Here is an 18,326-nt window from a genome sequence, read left to right on the forward strand (position 1 = left end):
GAACATGTGAGTGAGTAGAGTACAAAAGACTGAGACTGTTTGTTGTTAAGGAAGCTTTCGAGGCTCCTGAGTCCGCGGGTATGTTTAAATATGGATAAACAGATACAAACAGTGCTCGCTTAGAAAGAGGCAGTCACACATGCTCTCTTTCTCCCACATTTACACACACACACAGACGCGTAATTCACTGAGTCATAACGCGCTGTGTTTTTAGCCATAGGGAAGTCCTTTATCCACATAACTAGATTAACTCACAGTGAGCTCTGATCAGCTTAATTTGGATTCCGCCTACTTACTCCTCCCTGATCTGCCTGTCAGTCTGTCTGCATGTTCATCTGTCATTCCTTCTACTTGAATGGCAAGAATCTTGCATGTGCATCTCTGTGCCACTTTATTTTAACATCTCTCTCTTTCTAGTTTATCTCAAGGCTTATTGATGGGATTTTATACATGCATTTACATCACTTTTAACTTTAGTTCTAACGCTCACAGAGTGCATCATCCTGCACACTATTCTTGTTGTTTTATAAGTAACACGAACAAATTTGGCCCACACATTGAACAGGTGAGCCTGTTATATCTTTTATCTGTCCCAAAAAGGAAAACACTTGCTTCAGGTATTTCGGGCTTCTTCTTTTTTATCTTAACTACATGTAATGAAGTCATTACATCTTCATGTCTTTGCAGAATGCCAATGAAATATATTGACTGCAGTAGTTTTTCAATGTTTTTCAATTGCAGAATATTTAGATTGCCTCCCCGTCCCCTCGGGACTCCCTGACTGATCAAATAGCACAGAATTTAAAAACTGTCAATTTTTGTAATAAATGTCTAATTTCCATAAAGCCAACATTTATACAGGACTTAAAAGCTTCTTGGTTGAGTAGTGAAATGCTTCAAACCAACATTGCTACTGCACAGTGTCCAAATGACCTCACCTGGATTGATTCTCTTACATACATTTCTTGAAAAAACTCTGATACGGTTTTGAGATGGTACCCCTTACAACTTTAATGATGTCTTTTGTGCAAAGTTTTTGTGCACTGCTGATTGAGTTTTGTAACAAGCATGGTAGTTTAATGCTAGGTGTAATGGTGTCATAACGGCATTAAAGAGTAACACGAGGATGCAGGGTAAGGGGGCACAGAGGGGGGAATTATATGAAGGTCCAGAGGGGATGCAGGTACCGATAGTAGAGCATAAAGCATGAGATGCTGAGGAAAAGAAGTGGGATAGAAATAATGAAGGGTGGAAGGAAAGTGGGGATAAGCGAAGAATGGAGGGGAAGGAGGGGGCAGCAAAGAGAGAGCTGAGTGGAACTGAGGAGGCGCTGGGCCTGGGGGATTGCTGCATGTTTATCCTCCTCTGCAGCAGGCTTCTGAAGCACTACCTCAGGAAAAGACTTTAAAGCAGGGTGGCTGCTGCTCTGTGCTGATCTGTTAATACCCACAGATACATGAGGCCTCACCACAGTACTCTGGGGGTGGGGTGGAGCAGGACAGTGTATAAGTCTGCATGTGTATGTGTGTGTGTGTGTGTGTTTTTTTGTTATGTGTTGTAGGATCATATCATATCTTTGCAGATGATATCCCATCCCCACTGCTAGTTTGTCCCAGCTCACCCGGAGACATGAAGTTACCCGAGCGATTAAAAGATTAGATTGGACTATCGTCTGGCTGTGTGTCAGCATTGTCACCTACAGCTGCTGCCTTGTGGAGGAGGGGGTTATGACTAGCCCGTTTTAGGATCCTGCATAAATAGACATCTGCCTCCTGGGAATTTGTGTAAAACTCCCTCAGAGCCCAGGTATGCAGCAAAAACTATACACAGTGGGAGCCGGAGAGGCTGCATAACATTTATGCTGGCTGCTGCACAAAGGACCTGCGCTCTGTGGAGGGGCTGTGTAATTAATTCAGCGAAAGTACAAGACTTAAGGGGGGATAAAGATGTAAGAGATGAAAGATCAGTTTCTTTGTGTTTAGTTCTTCTTTTTTTTAAATAGTTTTACTGTTAAAGTGTTAACAAATTTTAAGAATTTGTGGTATCTCAAGTCAGCATGTCTACAGTAAATGCACTTCAGAAGACAAAGAGAAGTGCAAATTCCTTATTTAAAAAACTTAAGGAGATTTATTTAATGCTTTTCTTAAAATGTATTTGTCCTGGCCAAATGGTTTTCACCCACTACCTTATCTTTGTAATAGATTTATGAATTATTAGTGAATTATAGAAGATATTTAAACATATTGCAGTGTAAATTGGTGTGGGCTTTCTTAGTTGCCATTATGATGACAGGCAAACACTAATTTAAAATTCTCTGAAATGATGAAAGACCTTCACCCCATCACAGCAACAAGCACGATGAGAGAAAGGAGCAATAAGTGGAAATGACCTGAACATAAAAAACAATAAACCATCGGAGGCCCAGTGAGGAACTTGCACTGTGTTGGTGTTTGATCAAGATAAGCTCACCATCTCCGTAAGGCACTTTGGAAGCATACAGCAATAATCTCCAGAAGATTCTTTTTGTTTTCAACTACAAGCAGTTGGATTTGTCATGATACCTAAATGCCAATCTCCATGTCCTAGGAATGGCGGCTTGTAAATGTAAACCTTTAGCATATCCATATTTATTTTGCATCATATACATATTTTCATCATATACGTGAGCACAGAAGGTCACTAAAGACAGGGAAATATTTTTTTAGGTTTATCTAATGGATTTTTCACACAATACCTTTTTATATCAACTTCCCAGTATGGTAAACACACTGTGATCCTGCCAGTTTCTTTTTGCCATTGCTTTTTACTTTTTAAAATATTGTTTTTTTCTTTTCTTTTTAAAACTGTGTTAAATGGACAACAGCTACAGTGGACTTGTGACACTTGAGCAAGTAATTATAAGTCAAATGTGGTGTTTTTGTCCCTGTACGTTGTTAGTTGTTACTTATCGACCCAAGGCCATTTATCCACTTGATGAAAATCACCTGTATTTTCAAATAACACGACAGACTATTAGGAGGATGTGACTAACCAGGCATGCGATGTCGCCTACAGTAGTTTTTAATGACAGCAGATGGGGTCAATGGTGCAATATGTTACACATGCAGCATGCTCCTGCTGCATGTGTGTAAGTGTATTTTCCTGTAAATACACAATATATATGTACAATAAATGGTGATCCTTACAATAGAATATATATTTTAATTAAACAACAGTGCAAACTGCAGCTTTAAGACCAGACACCACTGTACAAATTAGCTTTTGTCAGTGACAACGGAAACTGAAAATTATTCTTAAAGTTAGTGTTATTTGCCCGGCTATTTTTGGCAGCAATTGATTCTACTTGTGCATGTAATATTGTGTCAACCCCCTGTAATTACAGTGCCATTTAAAGTGATTAAAGGAGATTTAGGTTCTGTTATGATAAAAAAAAAATGACACATGGCATTTCAGATGTTGCACAGTAGACTTACTGCTCTCTTAAACTTTAATGAATTGTTTAATGGGTAGAGAAAATGTCAAACACAAATGAATGTGTTTGCAATATTTTAAAATATCAGTCTCACTAGTATGGCTATCATCTTGTGCATGCATTTCCACAATGTGGAAATGTGTGTAAAGTGCTGAGTAATGTCAGTAAAGCGTGTATAGATTAAATAATAATGGTTTGAGAATTGATCCTTGTGGAACTCTACATGATGTAAGGAACCCTCTGATGTATGGATACCAACTAATACTAAATAGAGTAGTCCTTGCCTTAAGGTAGGACACGAACCAATTTAGAACTATGTTAGAGAGACCAAGCCAATATTCAACTCTGTTTAATAATAGATTTTGATCAACCTTATCAAATCCAGCAGTAAGGTCTAATAGCACAAGAACAGAGACTTGGCCAGACTCTTAACAAAGATTAATGGCATAAAGGACCTTGGTAAGAGCAGGGGCCCACGTCCAGACCGGGAAATATCAAGGTAGTTATTTATTGCCAATAAGTTGCTCAGTTTTTTAAGGACATCTTTCTATGTCATTTTACTGAACACTGGTAGGTTTGCTAAACGTCTGTAGTTTATTTCAGAAACATCCAGTTTAACTTTTTTTTTTCCAGAAGTGTTTTAATGACTGCAGATTTCAAGGCACTGGGGGAAACATCTGAAAGCAGTGAACTGTTGACAGTATAACTGCTGCTATGCAACTAAAAACCTTTTTAAAAATCTATCTATAGATAGGGAGCCAAGAGAGCAAGTGGACAGTTTAAGATGTAAAACCATTTCTTTAAGAACTTTAAGGTCAATGGCATTAAAATGAGTCATCTTTGACAGATCTGCGCTGAAATATCTAAAATGAGGAACTGCTGATAGTTTGCCTGATCTTTGAACTCTTTCTCAAAAAAATGAAGAAAAATCATTACAGTATATTGCGAAATGAAGTTCATGAGGTGTTTATATAGATCATAGTAAATTTGAAGCTTAATTTTCTGCAATTTTTCTGCTTTCCAACAAATTATTTCTAGAATATTTGACATGCAGACCATTCTTCCAAGGTGCCCTCTGCTTTCCAGAGATGGTGTTGACTCTGATAGATTCAATGTCCTCATTAAAACGTTTAATTTAAAGTTACTAAAATCCCATCCACAAAAGATGACAGGGTGAAAGGAATCTTTTCAATTGCCTGAATTTGGTGTGCTACTGTGCTTATAGATGTTTTAGGTCTAATACATTTACAATATTTGTTGTGACAGTCATATCAAATAAAACATAGATAATCTGATAAAGCAACACCAGTGACCCAGCCTTTTATATATTGATACCTCTAGATACAACAATGTCCAGTATATTTCCTTTGTTGTGACTAGCCTCGTTAACATTAAGAGAGTTCATAAATTTTAAGAATAATAAAGAGTTCTTAAGCATTTATGTTATTTAAATTGTTAAGACGAATGTTAGAATCATCAGTCATAATGAAATGGTCAAAATCAAAAGCGGTAATTAAAAATCCCAATGCAAAGTCAAAAGTGTTGAACGTGTGGGTGGCGTGTACATATTGAACAAAAGATTTTGCAGAGCTGTTAAATAAAATACAGAGATATTCAAATGATACCTGCATACACATGAACACATCCTTAACTTGTTGTCCACCGCCTCCCCTTCCTGCTCTAATTGTACGCAGGAATTTAAAGTTAGGAGGAGCTGCCTCGTTAAGGACTGTACACACCACCACACCATTGTTATATATAGTTTGGGTTAAGGTGGTCAGGTTTAAAAATGTGAAATTATGTTAGTAATGTTAATCTTATTTAAAATAGCTTGTGTTTGCTGTTGCAAATTATAAACAGAATTCGTAGGAGACAGGGCTGAATAATGGATATTCATGCCCTAGAGGTCTTGAAATTATGTTTGGGTTTGCATTTCAGTCAGCTAAACATCTAGACAGTTCAAATGACCTCCATTCCAGCCAGTGGAGCAAGCTTGTAAATAATGTTCCACTAAATTAAGAAGTCTAAATCCCAGAGCTTCATCTTGCTGACAAACTCTGTAGCTTGTAATCTGCACACACAGTTACAGGGTTTCTTGAGACGGTGTCTTTGTAATGTCATGCAGGACAAGGTTTGTGTGATTGGACTCCGGTTAGACTGTAATTAACATAGTTAAATAACTGCACCACAATCTCTGGAGACCCCTGCATCTTATGCTTAAGGTAAAGGCACTGAGTGAGGAGGTGGTTGGATGTAAAGCATGTAATTAAATGAAGATTGGAGGCTATTGATTGATCTCCGGGGCAAACACAGCCCCTCCTCATCCTCCTTCCTGCTCTGTTTTCCCTCTTCTAACCCTTGGTCCCTAGCTTTGCACCTGCGATGAAAATGGCAGTTAATGATGCAGTTTTGTAAATCCACTTTTGCTGCTGCCGTATAGCTGAGTCTCCCTCTCTCTAGATAGGCCAAGGTTATTTTTTCACCTCTTCTTTCATCTTTTTTTCATCCTGGGTCCACACCATTTTTCTCTCTGTTCCATTAGCAAATTATCTCCCACTCTCTCCCTCTTCCGTGTCAGCCCGCCCCCCATTAGAACTCTAACAAGGGGATTTACTAATTTAAACAAAAACCTGCACAAAAATCACTGAAGTTTACTCCAGGGTCTGCTTTATTTTTCAGAAACTGGAGAGGAGCCATAGTGCTTGGGAGACACTAATGTTGGATGGCACGGTAAAGACAACCTGAAGGACCTTAGAGCCATCATTCGCTCAGAGTGGCAGCAAGGTCACCTGGTTAAGGGATGGTGAGTACGTTATTTGCATATGCCGTGGGCTATGAGTTAATAAGGTCTGCTTAGCCTCCCCATTTTAGTACTTCAAAAAATGTAAGACATCCATTAGTAAACTGACCAGCAGATCATTTAAATTGCCTCACTATTATCTACTTTCACAAATGCACTGACATGGATAAGAAAATGGTTTTTGGAGAGAAAAACGCTGTATAATTTTATTGTCATGCTTTTTGATTAATGTTGATAACAGCCATAAAACCTGCATTTTAGCATTGCACACTGGAGTAGGCCATAAAATTACACGTCTGGATTGAGAAAGTTAGCCCTAATAAAGAAAAAAAAATTCTAAAGCGCAGAAGTGGTGGTAATAACAGGCTAGGCAGGTCTGAGTGGCATATAATCATGATCAAAATCGCTTGCTGAATAAATTCATTAATATGAACTTTTATCACTAATCAATTTTGTTACAAAACATATTTGTATGCACAACACAACAGCTGCATTACATTTAGAATAATCAACATATGCTTACCATAATAAAATGTGTCAGCTAGTTAAAGCTGAGTCGATTAAACAGGGAGAGAGACAGTGTTTCCAATCTATGTGTGGTGCACTCAGTGTTCTGTCCTCATTTGAGTTCCACTACAGTATTTGTATGCCCAATACACTGGATTACCCTACATCTCAAAATTGCTGAGTCAGTCAGCTTAGAGCCCTCGCAGGCCGCCCCATGTCTTAATATGTCTAGTCCTGTGTCAGGTCTTTGGGTTTCAGTGTTAATATCTAACTGAAGAATCCAATATTTAAGATTATGTGCATTTGATTTTGTTATACCATCTGCCATCAGCTGTAATTGAATGTACTGCACGGTATAATCTGATACATCCGGGGGTGATATTTCACTGCGGCTGTTGTTTTGTGTGTGTGTGCGTGTGTGTGTGTTCCTTAGGAAATAGGATGCCCTGAAGAATTCAAATAGCCTTTACATGTCCAGGAGGAATTAGTCCTGGCCTTATGGTGAATATTTCTCACTGAGCTTAAGTCCTAATGCATTAGTGTGATATACACTGCATTTGATTAAGGTCCTGAGGAAAGTACTTTAGTTTGGTATTCATAACTCTATCCACAGGTGACTGTAATGACAATGACAGTTATTTAACTCTATACAGTTAAATAATCTTTCAGAAGGTTGAGATCTGAAATAAAGTTCTAATTTAAACTCAAATGTTTAATATGGGGCTGTCAATGTAGCTATACAGTGTATTACTTTATCTCAGTAAAGTCCTCATTTACTACAATGTGAAGCATGTGACACTTGAAGGACTTGACATACACATTAGCATTTTAGTCCTGATGCTGCCACGTAGAGTGATAAGTGACCGAGCGCAGTAGAGTTTCAGTGTCAGGCTCATGGACATCTCAAATGGGCGCAAGGCTATGTCTGGAACACATCAGCACTTGAGGTGATTAAATTGCCCCTATTATGAGCACATGTCACTTACTGGCTGGCGTACAACTCTAGAACAGTAATTTTATTGTTCAATTTCTTTTAACTGTATGTGAAATGCAGACACAACAACTATTGTAACAATAATGGTTTCAGTACAATTCCAAGAGTTTCTATTTCATTTTCTTTTCTAAAGAAAATAGTTTGACATTTTAGGGAAAATGGTAACATGCCAACTTGGAGAGCGTCAGATAAATCCATACCATTCTCTGTTTCAAACTGGCCAAACAACCAGTGCAGAAACCTGCTTATTTAGTGTGGTTATGTTTGGGATTGTTGTGGATAAGAGTGCAATGATTTACAAATAATTTGCAACCTTTTTTTAATATAAATAGTCAAAATTAAACTACCAAAATAGATAAATAAAAACTACCCGATAAACATCTTATAACTAAAAAGGTTAATTGTCAAAAGGTGCTTTAGTGTTGCGCTGGTGCTAGTGTTGGTTCAGACTTGGTTCAGAGCTTGCAAACCTGTTGAGAACAACTTGCTTTTCCACAGGCTAGAGAGTCACTGTAGAGCCCACATCATTATGTCACTGTTCACATCCACAGTACAAGCCCTGAGTTAGCACATTATAACAACATCTCTTTGCCAATGTTGCTCCTGGTTTTCTAAATCTACATTGGCATCTAGACACCACTGGTCAAAGGAAATCGTGTGGCCTTTCTTTGTCACTTTGTGTTACAAATATGTTCAAGATGAACTGTAATTTTTGCTACTTAACAACAGGAATATCAGACTAAATTAGCCTTAGGCTTTAGCTTGCTAACTAGCATCAACTGTGCTGGTATCTATTACATTGTAGTTATATAAATCCAATAAATAATAGATTTATTTTTAATTTTGCAGCAGAACTTTACTTGGTCTTGTTGGTCAGAATAACTCCACCCCCAGACCCTGACAAACCCTGACAAAAGCAGTTCTGGGTTCTTGACCAGCGAAGACTTGGTGTATCTCTATAACCAGTTTTGCAGAAACAAGTTCTTTTGCTGTCAAAATGAAAGAACTGGTTCAAGAGTAGGCACTGGCTCTGAACCAGCCCTAGAATTGGCTCAGTGGAAAAGAGGTACCAGAAGAGCTCAGGAAGGCAGAAGTGGAAATAAAAAAAAATGCTTGTTCACTGCCTTTGCAGTAATGATTCCCAACATAAAATTGCCAAAAATCTGCGGATTTTATCATCTACAGAACATAACATCATTAAAATATTTAGTGAATTCGGAGAAATCCTTGTACAAAATGGAGAAAGCCAAATACCAACATAGAATAGTCATGATCTCCGGGCCCTCAGGCAGCACTGCATTGCTGTCAGACAGACTGAAGTGGAAATCACTGCATGGACTCAGGGACGCCTCAGAAAACCACTATCAGTGAACACAGTTTGTTACTGCATTCAAATACAAGTTAAGATTCTACCATGCAAAGGATAAAACATTTAAAGCATTTAAAATATTAAAACATTCAAACAAGATGTAGGAACACTCCAGCCATCTCTGAGCCCAAGCTCATCTAAAATGGTATGAGGAGTGGAAAACTGTCCTTTGGTCTGAAGAATCAAAAATTGAGATTCCTTTTGGAAATCATGGATGCCAAATTCTCTGGTCTTAACAGGAACGGATTTAGAATGCAGCCAGCATCTGCAATGTGTATGTAGGAGCATTAATAGTTTGCACTGGGTCTGCCAGACCTGTCACCTATTGAAACCATTGGGCACATTATAAGACCTTTATTATTATTTTTACTTCAAGTATTTTTAGATGAAAAGATAATGCAACACAGTGGAAAACAAATTTTGTGTTCCTGACATCAAATTCCAAATCTATTTTTTTTATCTTTCAAGTTTGTCAGTTGCAATATTTATTTTGATGTCATATTTTGCATATTATCCCGACTCTTTGTATGGTCTTGTACATTATTCCTACCCACTATGTAACATTAATACCTATAAGTTTATATAAGGTACAGTACAGGAATGGCAGCATTTGTCATGATAAAAAACAACAGCTAGAGTTGACTTTAACGCTGTATCCTGAGAATAACACACACAAAAAAAACGATGCTGTGTGTGATTTGCTTTGGCTGTTTTTTGTTTTTTTTTCACTCCATAGAGGAGCCACAGTTCAAAGAGGTAGACTAGTGAAAAGTATGTCACTGGTACCAAGCCAGAATAAAGTATTACTAGCTTTAAATCCTTCAGCACTGATAAAAGCCAGACTTACTGGACACACACACACACACACACACAGGAACTGGCACACCTAACAACACAGTTTACACTATAAACACACACATGCTGTTATGACAGTAACTTGAACCATAACACTGACAACACGGACCTTTGTGGCCTGGTTCACAGGCCATATGACAGTCAGCAGTAGTTTGCAGCATCTCTGGCCACATACTGGAGCATAGAGTCGTAGTGTTTTATCACACCGTCTTACCCTAAAGTATTTTTTCCATTTTAACTATTGCAGTATAGTTAATAATAATAATAATAATAATAATAATCAGCAAACAAATCCAAAATATTGGTCATTTTTGTACAATCATATGGTTTTATACATATAAACCTTAAGCTGTAGTTGGAGTGTTATTGTGTACAGTTATTTGGCCTTTGCACTACTATAAAATGTTGTCTTGTTTTATATTTTATCTATTTTAACCGATCCTACACTTATTTTGTATCAGAACACTGTGGCGATGGTATATAGGAACTGCTCTTTAGAGTTGCTCCAGCCCCAGAGAGCTGAAGCTCATTTTTAAATTTGATCCCTAAAGATTTGGATTACCGTCTTCAAATGAAAATATGACTGTTAGGTCTGCATGTCTGAATTGGGGAGGCAGTTGTGGGATTTAGAGGATTTTTAAAATCTCAAATTTGCACAGTTTATTTTAGTAACACTTGTATTGTGCAAGCTCTGTGTGTCAGTGCGTCCATCTGTATTGGTCTCTCCCATTGGTGTGTTTATACTGACTAGATCTGTAAGCGCACGCGTGTGTGTGTGTGTGTGTGTGTGTGTGTGTGTGTGTGTGTGTGTGTGTGTGAAAGAAACAAAAAGTGTGTTAGATTTTCTGACCACATTTGCACATGCTTGTGTACTCTCATTCCTCCATATGTCTTATAATCCAGGACACTGGCACACATCATACCACTGGGAGCTGGGGAATTCAGAGCTGTTCTGCCACATTCATCAGTCTAAAGAAACAGACAGAAGGAACTTATGTGGCTGTGCTTAGCACATTACACAAAATAAAGAAAGATTTTGACACTGCGCAGGGAACGGCTGCCTTTACTCAATGAGGAATCCGCTGCGGAAAAGATTCAAAGGGGCAATTTTACACCAGCTTATGAGCAGGGGAGTGAATAGTGGGATGCACAGTGTCTAGAGACCGCCAGATGTTACACAAGGGAATTCATCTGCAGCAAGGCTGACCAAGGATGGAATGATTCTAAATTGGCTCTGAAAAATTGGGACCTCCCATACAAACAGATGAAGGAAATATTTAGGGAACAGGGGGTTTTATGAAAAAAAAAAAAGCCTGCCAATTTAATTCAGCATCTTTTTTATAAATGCTGCAAGGGAGTTCATCATCTTCTCTAATCATTATCATTGTTTGTCTGCCTGTTGATAATTCATGTTAAATCTCAAAAACTAGACAACAGACTTCAATCACATTTGGTCCAGCCATGGGTCACAAAATGTTTAGTATTTGATGTGGAATATAAATTTCTTTTACCCTTGCAGCATTTTAAGCAGCTTTATTTTTTCACAACCAAATGAACCTAGTTAAATAAAAACAGGTGCATGCAAATTATTTTCATGTCACTAGTCAAATACTAAAATTCCGTACATATCAGACATTCTTAAAATGTGTCTGCTAATGAAATAATAACATACAGTTCCAATGAGTCTGCAGACTTGGGTAGGGCTTATTATAGCAAAAATAGCACTTCCATGATTTCATTTTATTTCAGAACATAAAGTACACATTTGTTTATTTATCAATGATACATTACTAGGTCATTACACAATGTTTTCTGCAGAGGCTTAAATAAAAAGTGACCATAGCACAACATTGTTGGACAAATTTAAAATATGAAAGAGGATATTTATATAGTCCCATGACTATATCCTTTTTTCCACTGATAATTGGCTATGATGGCAGAAGAGGGATTGGTTGTACCAGAGTACCAAGTACCGTACACATTCTCAAGAAAGAGAAAATTAATAACCGTAGCCTGGCATGATGTAAATACATTATGTCATGTGTCTTTCATGAAGTCTACCTGGTTATTTTATCAGTCGCAAAAAAGTCCCATAGGAATAATAATATACTGAGGTTATAAAGTTATAGAAATGAATAGCCACAGAGCAGAATATACTATAGAAGTAACATGATTATCACCAAACCTATATTGTACAGTAGACAACAAAACTGATTTTACGCCTGGTTAATAACATCAAAATGTTAAATAATTTAAAACTAGGCCATATACTCTCACAATAATTATATTATTTTAAAAAGAAAGTGTATGGCATTTGGCATATTACAGTATATTAAATTAAAAACAAACAGATTAGACAGACAACTTTATAAATACTACAGCATATAGTGTAGGTCCCAAAGTAATACCTCATTGCCAATACTGGAGTATTTTTTTGTAACCTCCCCCCCCGAACGAAAAGAAATTGCTATTTACACAATCTTGCATTGTAAACCAGTGCTTATGTTTAGTGCTTGCTAAGCATTATCTGTGCAAATTGGTGTTTCAGTGACGGATCAGACGAGCAAAGGACGAAGCAAAAAGTCCAAGAAGAAAACCTTTTTGTCTCCAAAGAGTACAAAAATGCTACATTAGCCTTAAACAAAGAACTTAGAACAATATTGGAATCTCAATGATGACGGGCTTACTGACTTTTGTTGCAGTTATTAAATATGGTCCTTTTATTGTAATTAGTCAAACATTTATGTTAATTCAGATTTACTGGATTAACTCTCCTTGGGGTTGGCAGTAAACAAAATTGTATTACACAGACAGAATTTGTAATTATTTAACATTGCGATACTGGGGTATTCTCAGCTTTGCTAACTGTGTAGCTACATGGTGCACAGATTCAAAGATACAGCTTGAGGCGGCTAATCTTATAAACACAATAAAAACACCTCCCGTATGAGACTAGTGTGTGTTCAAACTCTGTTATCCATCTCCAGAGATGCTGCGATTCCATGGCAGATGGGAGAGGAGTGAGGCAACTGTATAATGCACACCGTGTGTATGTGTATCAACAAGATTGAAGCAGCCACTGGTCTAATCATTTGGCTATGGCAGGTGGCTGGCAGGCAAGCCTACCCCATGTTAAATCCATCTCCTGTTGCGTTTATTGATCTTTTATCTTTTAACAAGTAACAGACTCGTCTTTGTTTTTGCATCTGTACACACGGATGGTGGTGGTAAGCTGTGATGTTGATGTAAACATTGATTGCAACTGATTACAGCATGATACATAGATAAGGTTGTTGTGTATGTAAAGAAGTAGTTCTTTAAACTTACTGGACTGCTGCCAGATTTCTTCTTCAGCCATAATAGTAAGATAAGTGATATAATTACCTAAATCAGGTAGCCACTTTGTTTTTACATTACATGCTTCTTCTGCATTGCTATATTTATTATATGTGCCCCTGCAAAGGGAAAAAACAGCCAAGCTAGAGCCTGTGAATTATGCATTCAAACTAATAAGTTCCCTTAAGTCCATTTCTCTTTGTTTCGAAAGCTTTCCTCACATTCTGTGAGCTTTCGGGCCAAAACCCACAGACATGAAACCAGAGTGGAAATTCCGCCAGCCTCTGCCACCTTCTCAGGTGCAGCAGTGAACAAAGCAAGGGGATCTTTGAGGAAGCAAAGGGACTTTTAATGAACAGGCACTTTATTGATCCATGGACAAAACGGTCATTAATTACGTGTGGGTGGGCATTTAATTGAGGGAGTAAAACAAGGTCCCTGCTTGCTAAGCTAATGCATGGTCAAGAATGAGGAGAATTTGATTGAGTCCTGTGCCACTGGGGCAAAGGATAAGACACAAACAATCACTCAGCCACTGCCTCTGGATCTTCCTTTCTCCCTCTTGTACTTGTGTCGATTTTCTTTTCTGTCCATCACAGCTCCCCCCCCCTTGAATTTTTGTAAATGGCACTTACTGTGTTACTCCACTTTCCCTTTGTTTCCAAATTAGGAGGAGATGCCCTCTATATCCTCATTTTCCTCGGCTCTCTCTGCTCTTTTGTCATCGGTAAAGCCCAGATTCACACATCTTTGATTTTTCTGACTTGTGTAAATGGCAGCATTTAGGAAGTGTAGGAAAGAAAAGGAAGGCTATTGACTCAACATACTCTGTGTGTGTGTGTGTGTGTGTGTGTGTGTTTGTGTTACTGCACCGATGTTTCTGCAGTTTGTGCAATCGAGTGTATCTTTTTGATTTGTTGTTGTCAGTCATCATCAGGCAGCCAACTGTCTTACAGCTCTGCTCACTAAGTCTTATTATGTGCGAGCACAACTCTTCTCTCTCCTGACTGTTTTGTTTTTTATTTTATTTTGCCTCTGTGAATATTCAGAAACATGGTCACTTAATAGGTGGTCAACAGTAGATTTAGTTAGTTATTCTAACTGCAAGAGTTCATTCAAATGCTTTGTTCCCTCACAAAAACTGAGAAACACTCAGGAGGATGATGAACACTCACATTCAATCATTTATAAAGGTAAAGTGGATAATGAAAACCGAGTTTTAATATATAATTATCTACCTAAACCATTTTCAGTGTAATTCTGAAACTGTATGAAATTCAGACTTGCAAATACACGCTTACACAACTTGGACATTTTTCATGTGAGACCATTTAGGTCACCTGTGTAGGCCAGTTAGGTTAAGTCATCAGTCCCAGTGTGGTAAAAACTATGTGCAACTACATAACCTCTGTCTGTCCCAGCACAGACACCTCTGGAGATGAATGGTGGTGTTTAACTGAAGAACTACACAAGGTGTAATCCCCACAGGGGACTGGTTGTGTTGCTTGAGCATGAGTGTATAAGCTCAGCATGACTTAGAATCTCATTAAAAGAGGCTTATTTATCTCTACACTTCCTAAAGAATCAAGGCTGGCGTCTTCAAGTCGTTGGGCTGGCAGCAATTACCATACCTATCAAGTAGCTTTTATAAGGCCTGTTCTGTGTCATAAGAAAGATGTGCCAAGCTATTACTCAAGCTGCCGGCACTTTTCACAAGGTGTAAGTGTTGAATGCACCCTCAAAATGAATTTATGTAAAGGGATCAGTTTCTGTGCATGAGGGGAAAAAACATCCATTTTAGAAGTTAAAAATATAGACTTACTATCTTCGTTTGTCTGAAGACGGTAGATGGTAAGTTCTTTGAAGCTCTTGCGTTGGGGGCTTTAACCAGAGCTATGCTTTGCATTTGCAACACTAAGTTTAGAAAATGTGACTGTGAACATGAAACTTAGAATTTGCTTTGGAAGATACTGGTAATAGGAAACCTAAAACGGCTTTGTAGAACATAAAATCTCAATTAATATATATTTTTTAACATTTAACCATAATTTAATCATCCCAGCTCTTTAGAACAGATGTAAAAGAAGAGCAGAAACAACAATAGCAATTGAAATATTTTCCAACATTCCTATTAAATTATTAACATGTTGAGGAACACATTAAACATTTTAGGTTTTAAAGCTCTGTTGCCATGTTCAAATCATATGGAATATGATCATCTTCTTCTTTCTTCTTTTCCTTTCGACTGTTCCCTTTCAGGGGTCACCACAGCAAATCATGTGCCTCCATCTGACCCTCTGCTCTGCATCCTCTTTCACACCAACTAACTTCATGTCCTCTCTCACTACATCCATAAATCTCCTCTTTGGTCTTCCTCTAGACCTCCTGCCTGGCAGCTCCAACCTCAGCATCCTTCTACTGATATATTCACATATTCTCCTCTAAACATGCTTGAACTACCTCAATCTGGCTTCTCTGACTTTATCTCCAAAACATCTAACATGAGCCATCCCTCCCTCGTTCCTGATCCTGTCTGTCCTTGTCACTCCCAAAGAGAACCTCAACATCTTAAGCTCCGCTACCTCCAGCTCTGCCTCCTGTCATTTTTCAGTCCCAGTGTCTCTAAGCCGTACACTGATCTCACCACCTTCTTAAACACCTTTCCTTTCATTTTCGCTGATACTCTATCACTACACACCTGACATGTTTCTCCACCCGTTCCAACCTGCTTGCACTCGCCTCTTCACCTCTTTTCCACACTCTCCATTGCTCTGAACCGCCACCTCTCTAGATTTTCCTTCACCTGCTCTAAGCTCTGGCTACAGATCACAATGCCATCTGTAAACATCATAGTCAACAGAGATTCCTGTCTAACCTCATCTGTCAGCCTGTCCATCACCAGAGCAAACAAGACGGGGCTCAGAGCCGATCCTTGATGCAGACCCACCTCCACCTTGAACTCCTCTGTCACACCTACAGCACACCTCACCAAGGTCTTACAGCTCTCATACATGTCCTGCACCACTCTAACATACTTCTCTGCCGCTCCAGACTTCCTCATACAATACCACAGCTCCTCTCTCTGCACCCTGTCATACGCTTTCTCTAAATTTACAAAGACACAATGCAACTTCACATGACTTTCTCTGTACTTCTCCATCAGCATCCTCAAAGCAAATACTGCATCTGTTGTACTCTTTCTAGGCATGAAACCATATTGCTGCTCACAAATGCTCACCTCTGCCCTTAGCCTAGCTTCCACTACTCATACCCACAACTTCATTGTTTGGCTCAACAGCTTAATTCCTCTGTAGTTGCCACAGCTCTGCACATCTCCCTTGTTCTTAAAAATGGGCACCAGTACACTTCTCCAGTCCTCGGGCATCCTCTCACTCTCCAAGATCTTGTTAAACTAAGTAGTCAGAAACTCTACTGCCACCTCTTCTAGACACTTCCGTACCTCCACAGGTATGTCATCAGGACCAACTGCCTTTCCACTCTTCATCCTCTTCAACGCCCTCCTCACTTCACTCTTACTAATCTTTTCTGCTTCTTGCTTCACACCAGTCGCCTCTTCTACCATTTGTTTTCTTTCATCTTTCTCATTCATTAACTCTTCAAAGTTCTCCATCACAGTCCTGACATCTTTCAATACATTTCGATCCTTATCTTTAATCACCATAACCTGCTGCACGTCCTTTCCATCTCTATCTTTTTGTCTGGCCACCCTGTACAAATCCTAGCATACAAGTCCTCATATGTTCTTTGTTTGGTCTTTGCCACCTCTACCTTCACTTTACGCCTGTCCTGTCAACTATTGTCAGTCCTCTTCTGTCTAACCTTCCTTCCTTCAACTTCCACCACTTCGTCCTTTGCGCTGCCTCAGTCCTCTTCGTCTTCCTCACCACCAGAGTCATTTTACAAACCACCATCCTGTGTTGTCTGTCTACATTCTCCCTACCAATACTTTGCAGGCACTGATCTCTTTTAGATTACAATGTCGACACAAGATGTAGTCCACGTGAGTGTTTCTACCTCTGCACCCTGTTCCTGCCTATTCTGGAAGAAAGTGTTCACTACAGCTAATTCCATCCTCTTTGCAAAGTCTACCACCATCTGTCCCTTTGCGTTCCTGTCCTAAAGACCAAACCTGCCCATCACATTCTCATCACCTCCATTCCCTTCACCTACATGTCCGTTGAAATCTGCACCAATCACCACTCTCTCACCTCTGGGGATGCTCTGTATCACTTCATCTAACTCACCCCAGAATTTCTCCTTTTCTTCTAACTCACATCCTACCTGTGGGGCATAACCACTAACAACATTGAACATCAAGCCTTGAATTACCTTGATACTCTTTTCACCTCCACAATGTTCCTCACAAACTCCTCTTTCAGGATAACGCCCACTCCATTTCTCCTTCAATCCGACCCATGGTAAAACAACTTGAACCCTGCTCCTAAGCTTCGAGCCTTGCTGCCTCTCCATCTATTCTCCTGGACCCACAGTATATCTTCATTCCTACTCTGCATCATGTCAACCGACTCTCTAGCCTTCCCTGTCATAGCCCAACATTCAAAGACCCTACTGTCAGTCCTACACTCTTTGCTTTCCTCTTCTCTCTTTACCTTTGAACACGTATTCCTCCTCTCTTTCTTCAACCAACAGTAGCCCAATTTCCACCGGACCCTGTAGGTCAACAGCAGGTATGGAAGTCAGATTTGGTGTGGAAGTCATGATTCACATGTTTAATTTGACGTGTATTACGTCGGATGCCCTTTCTGACACATCCACAAGAAGACACTGGCATGTGGCCCCTTATGGTAGCATTACATAGATTCTCTAGAGGTGGGCACAGTAAAATTCAGCTCTATTTATTCCATCTTACAATATATACAAGTAATCAAACAAGGTAAATGATTTGGCTCACATCAGTTCATCTAAATCCTACTTTAAGGAAATTGTGTCCATGAAAACTCCATTGATGCTA

At 38.9% G+C, this 18,326-nt stretch overlaps 1 protein-coding gene across 1 annotated transcript in view; it reads left to right on the forward strand.

Moving 5' to 3' along the window:
* The window catches only part of LOC137127933 (cadherin-22), a 148,694-nt gene that overhangs the window by 31,112 nt on the left and 99,256 nt on the right, over positions 1–18,326 (forward strand). The window contains exon 2 of the mRNA XM_067505504.1: positions 6,152–6,275. The gene's annotated coding sequence lies outside the window, so the exon portion shown is untranslated. The remainder of the gene's footprint in view (positions 1–6,151; positions 6,276–18,326) is intronic.

This window comes from Channa argus, chromosome 5 (assembly GCF_033026475.1).
Source record: "Channa argus isolate prfri chromosome 5, Channa argus male v1.0, whole genome shotgun sequence".
NCBI classification, from domain to species: Eukaryota; Metazoa; Chordata; class Actinopteri; order Anabantiformes; family Channidae; genus Channa; species Channa argus.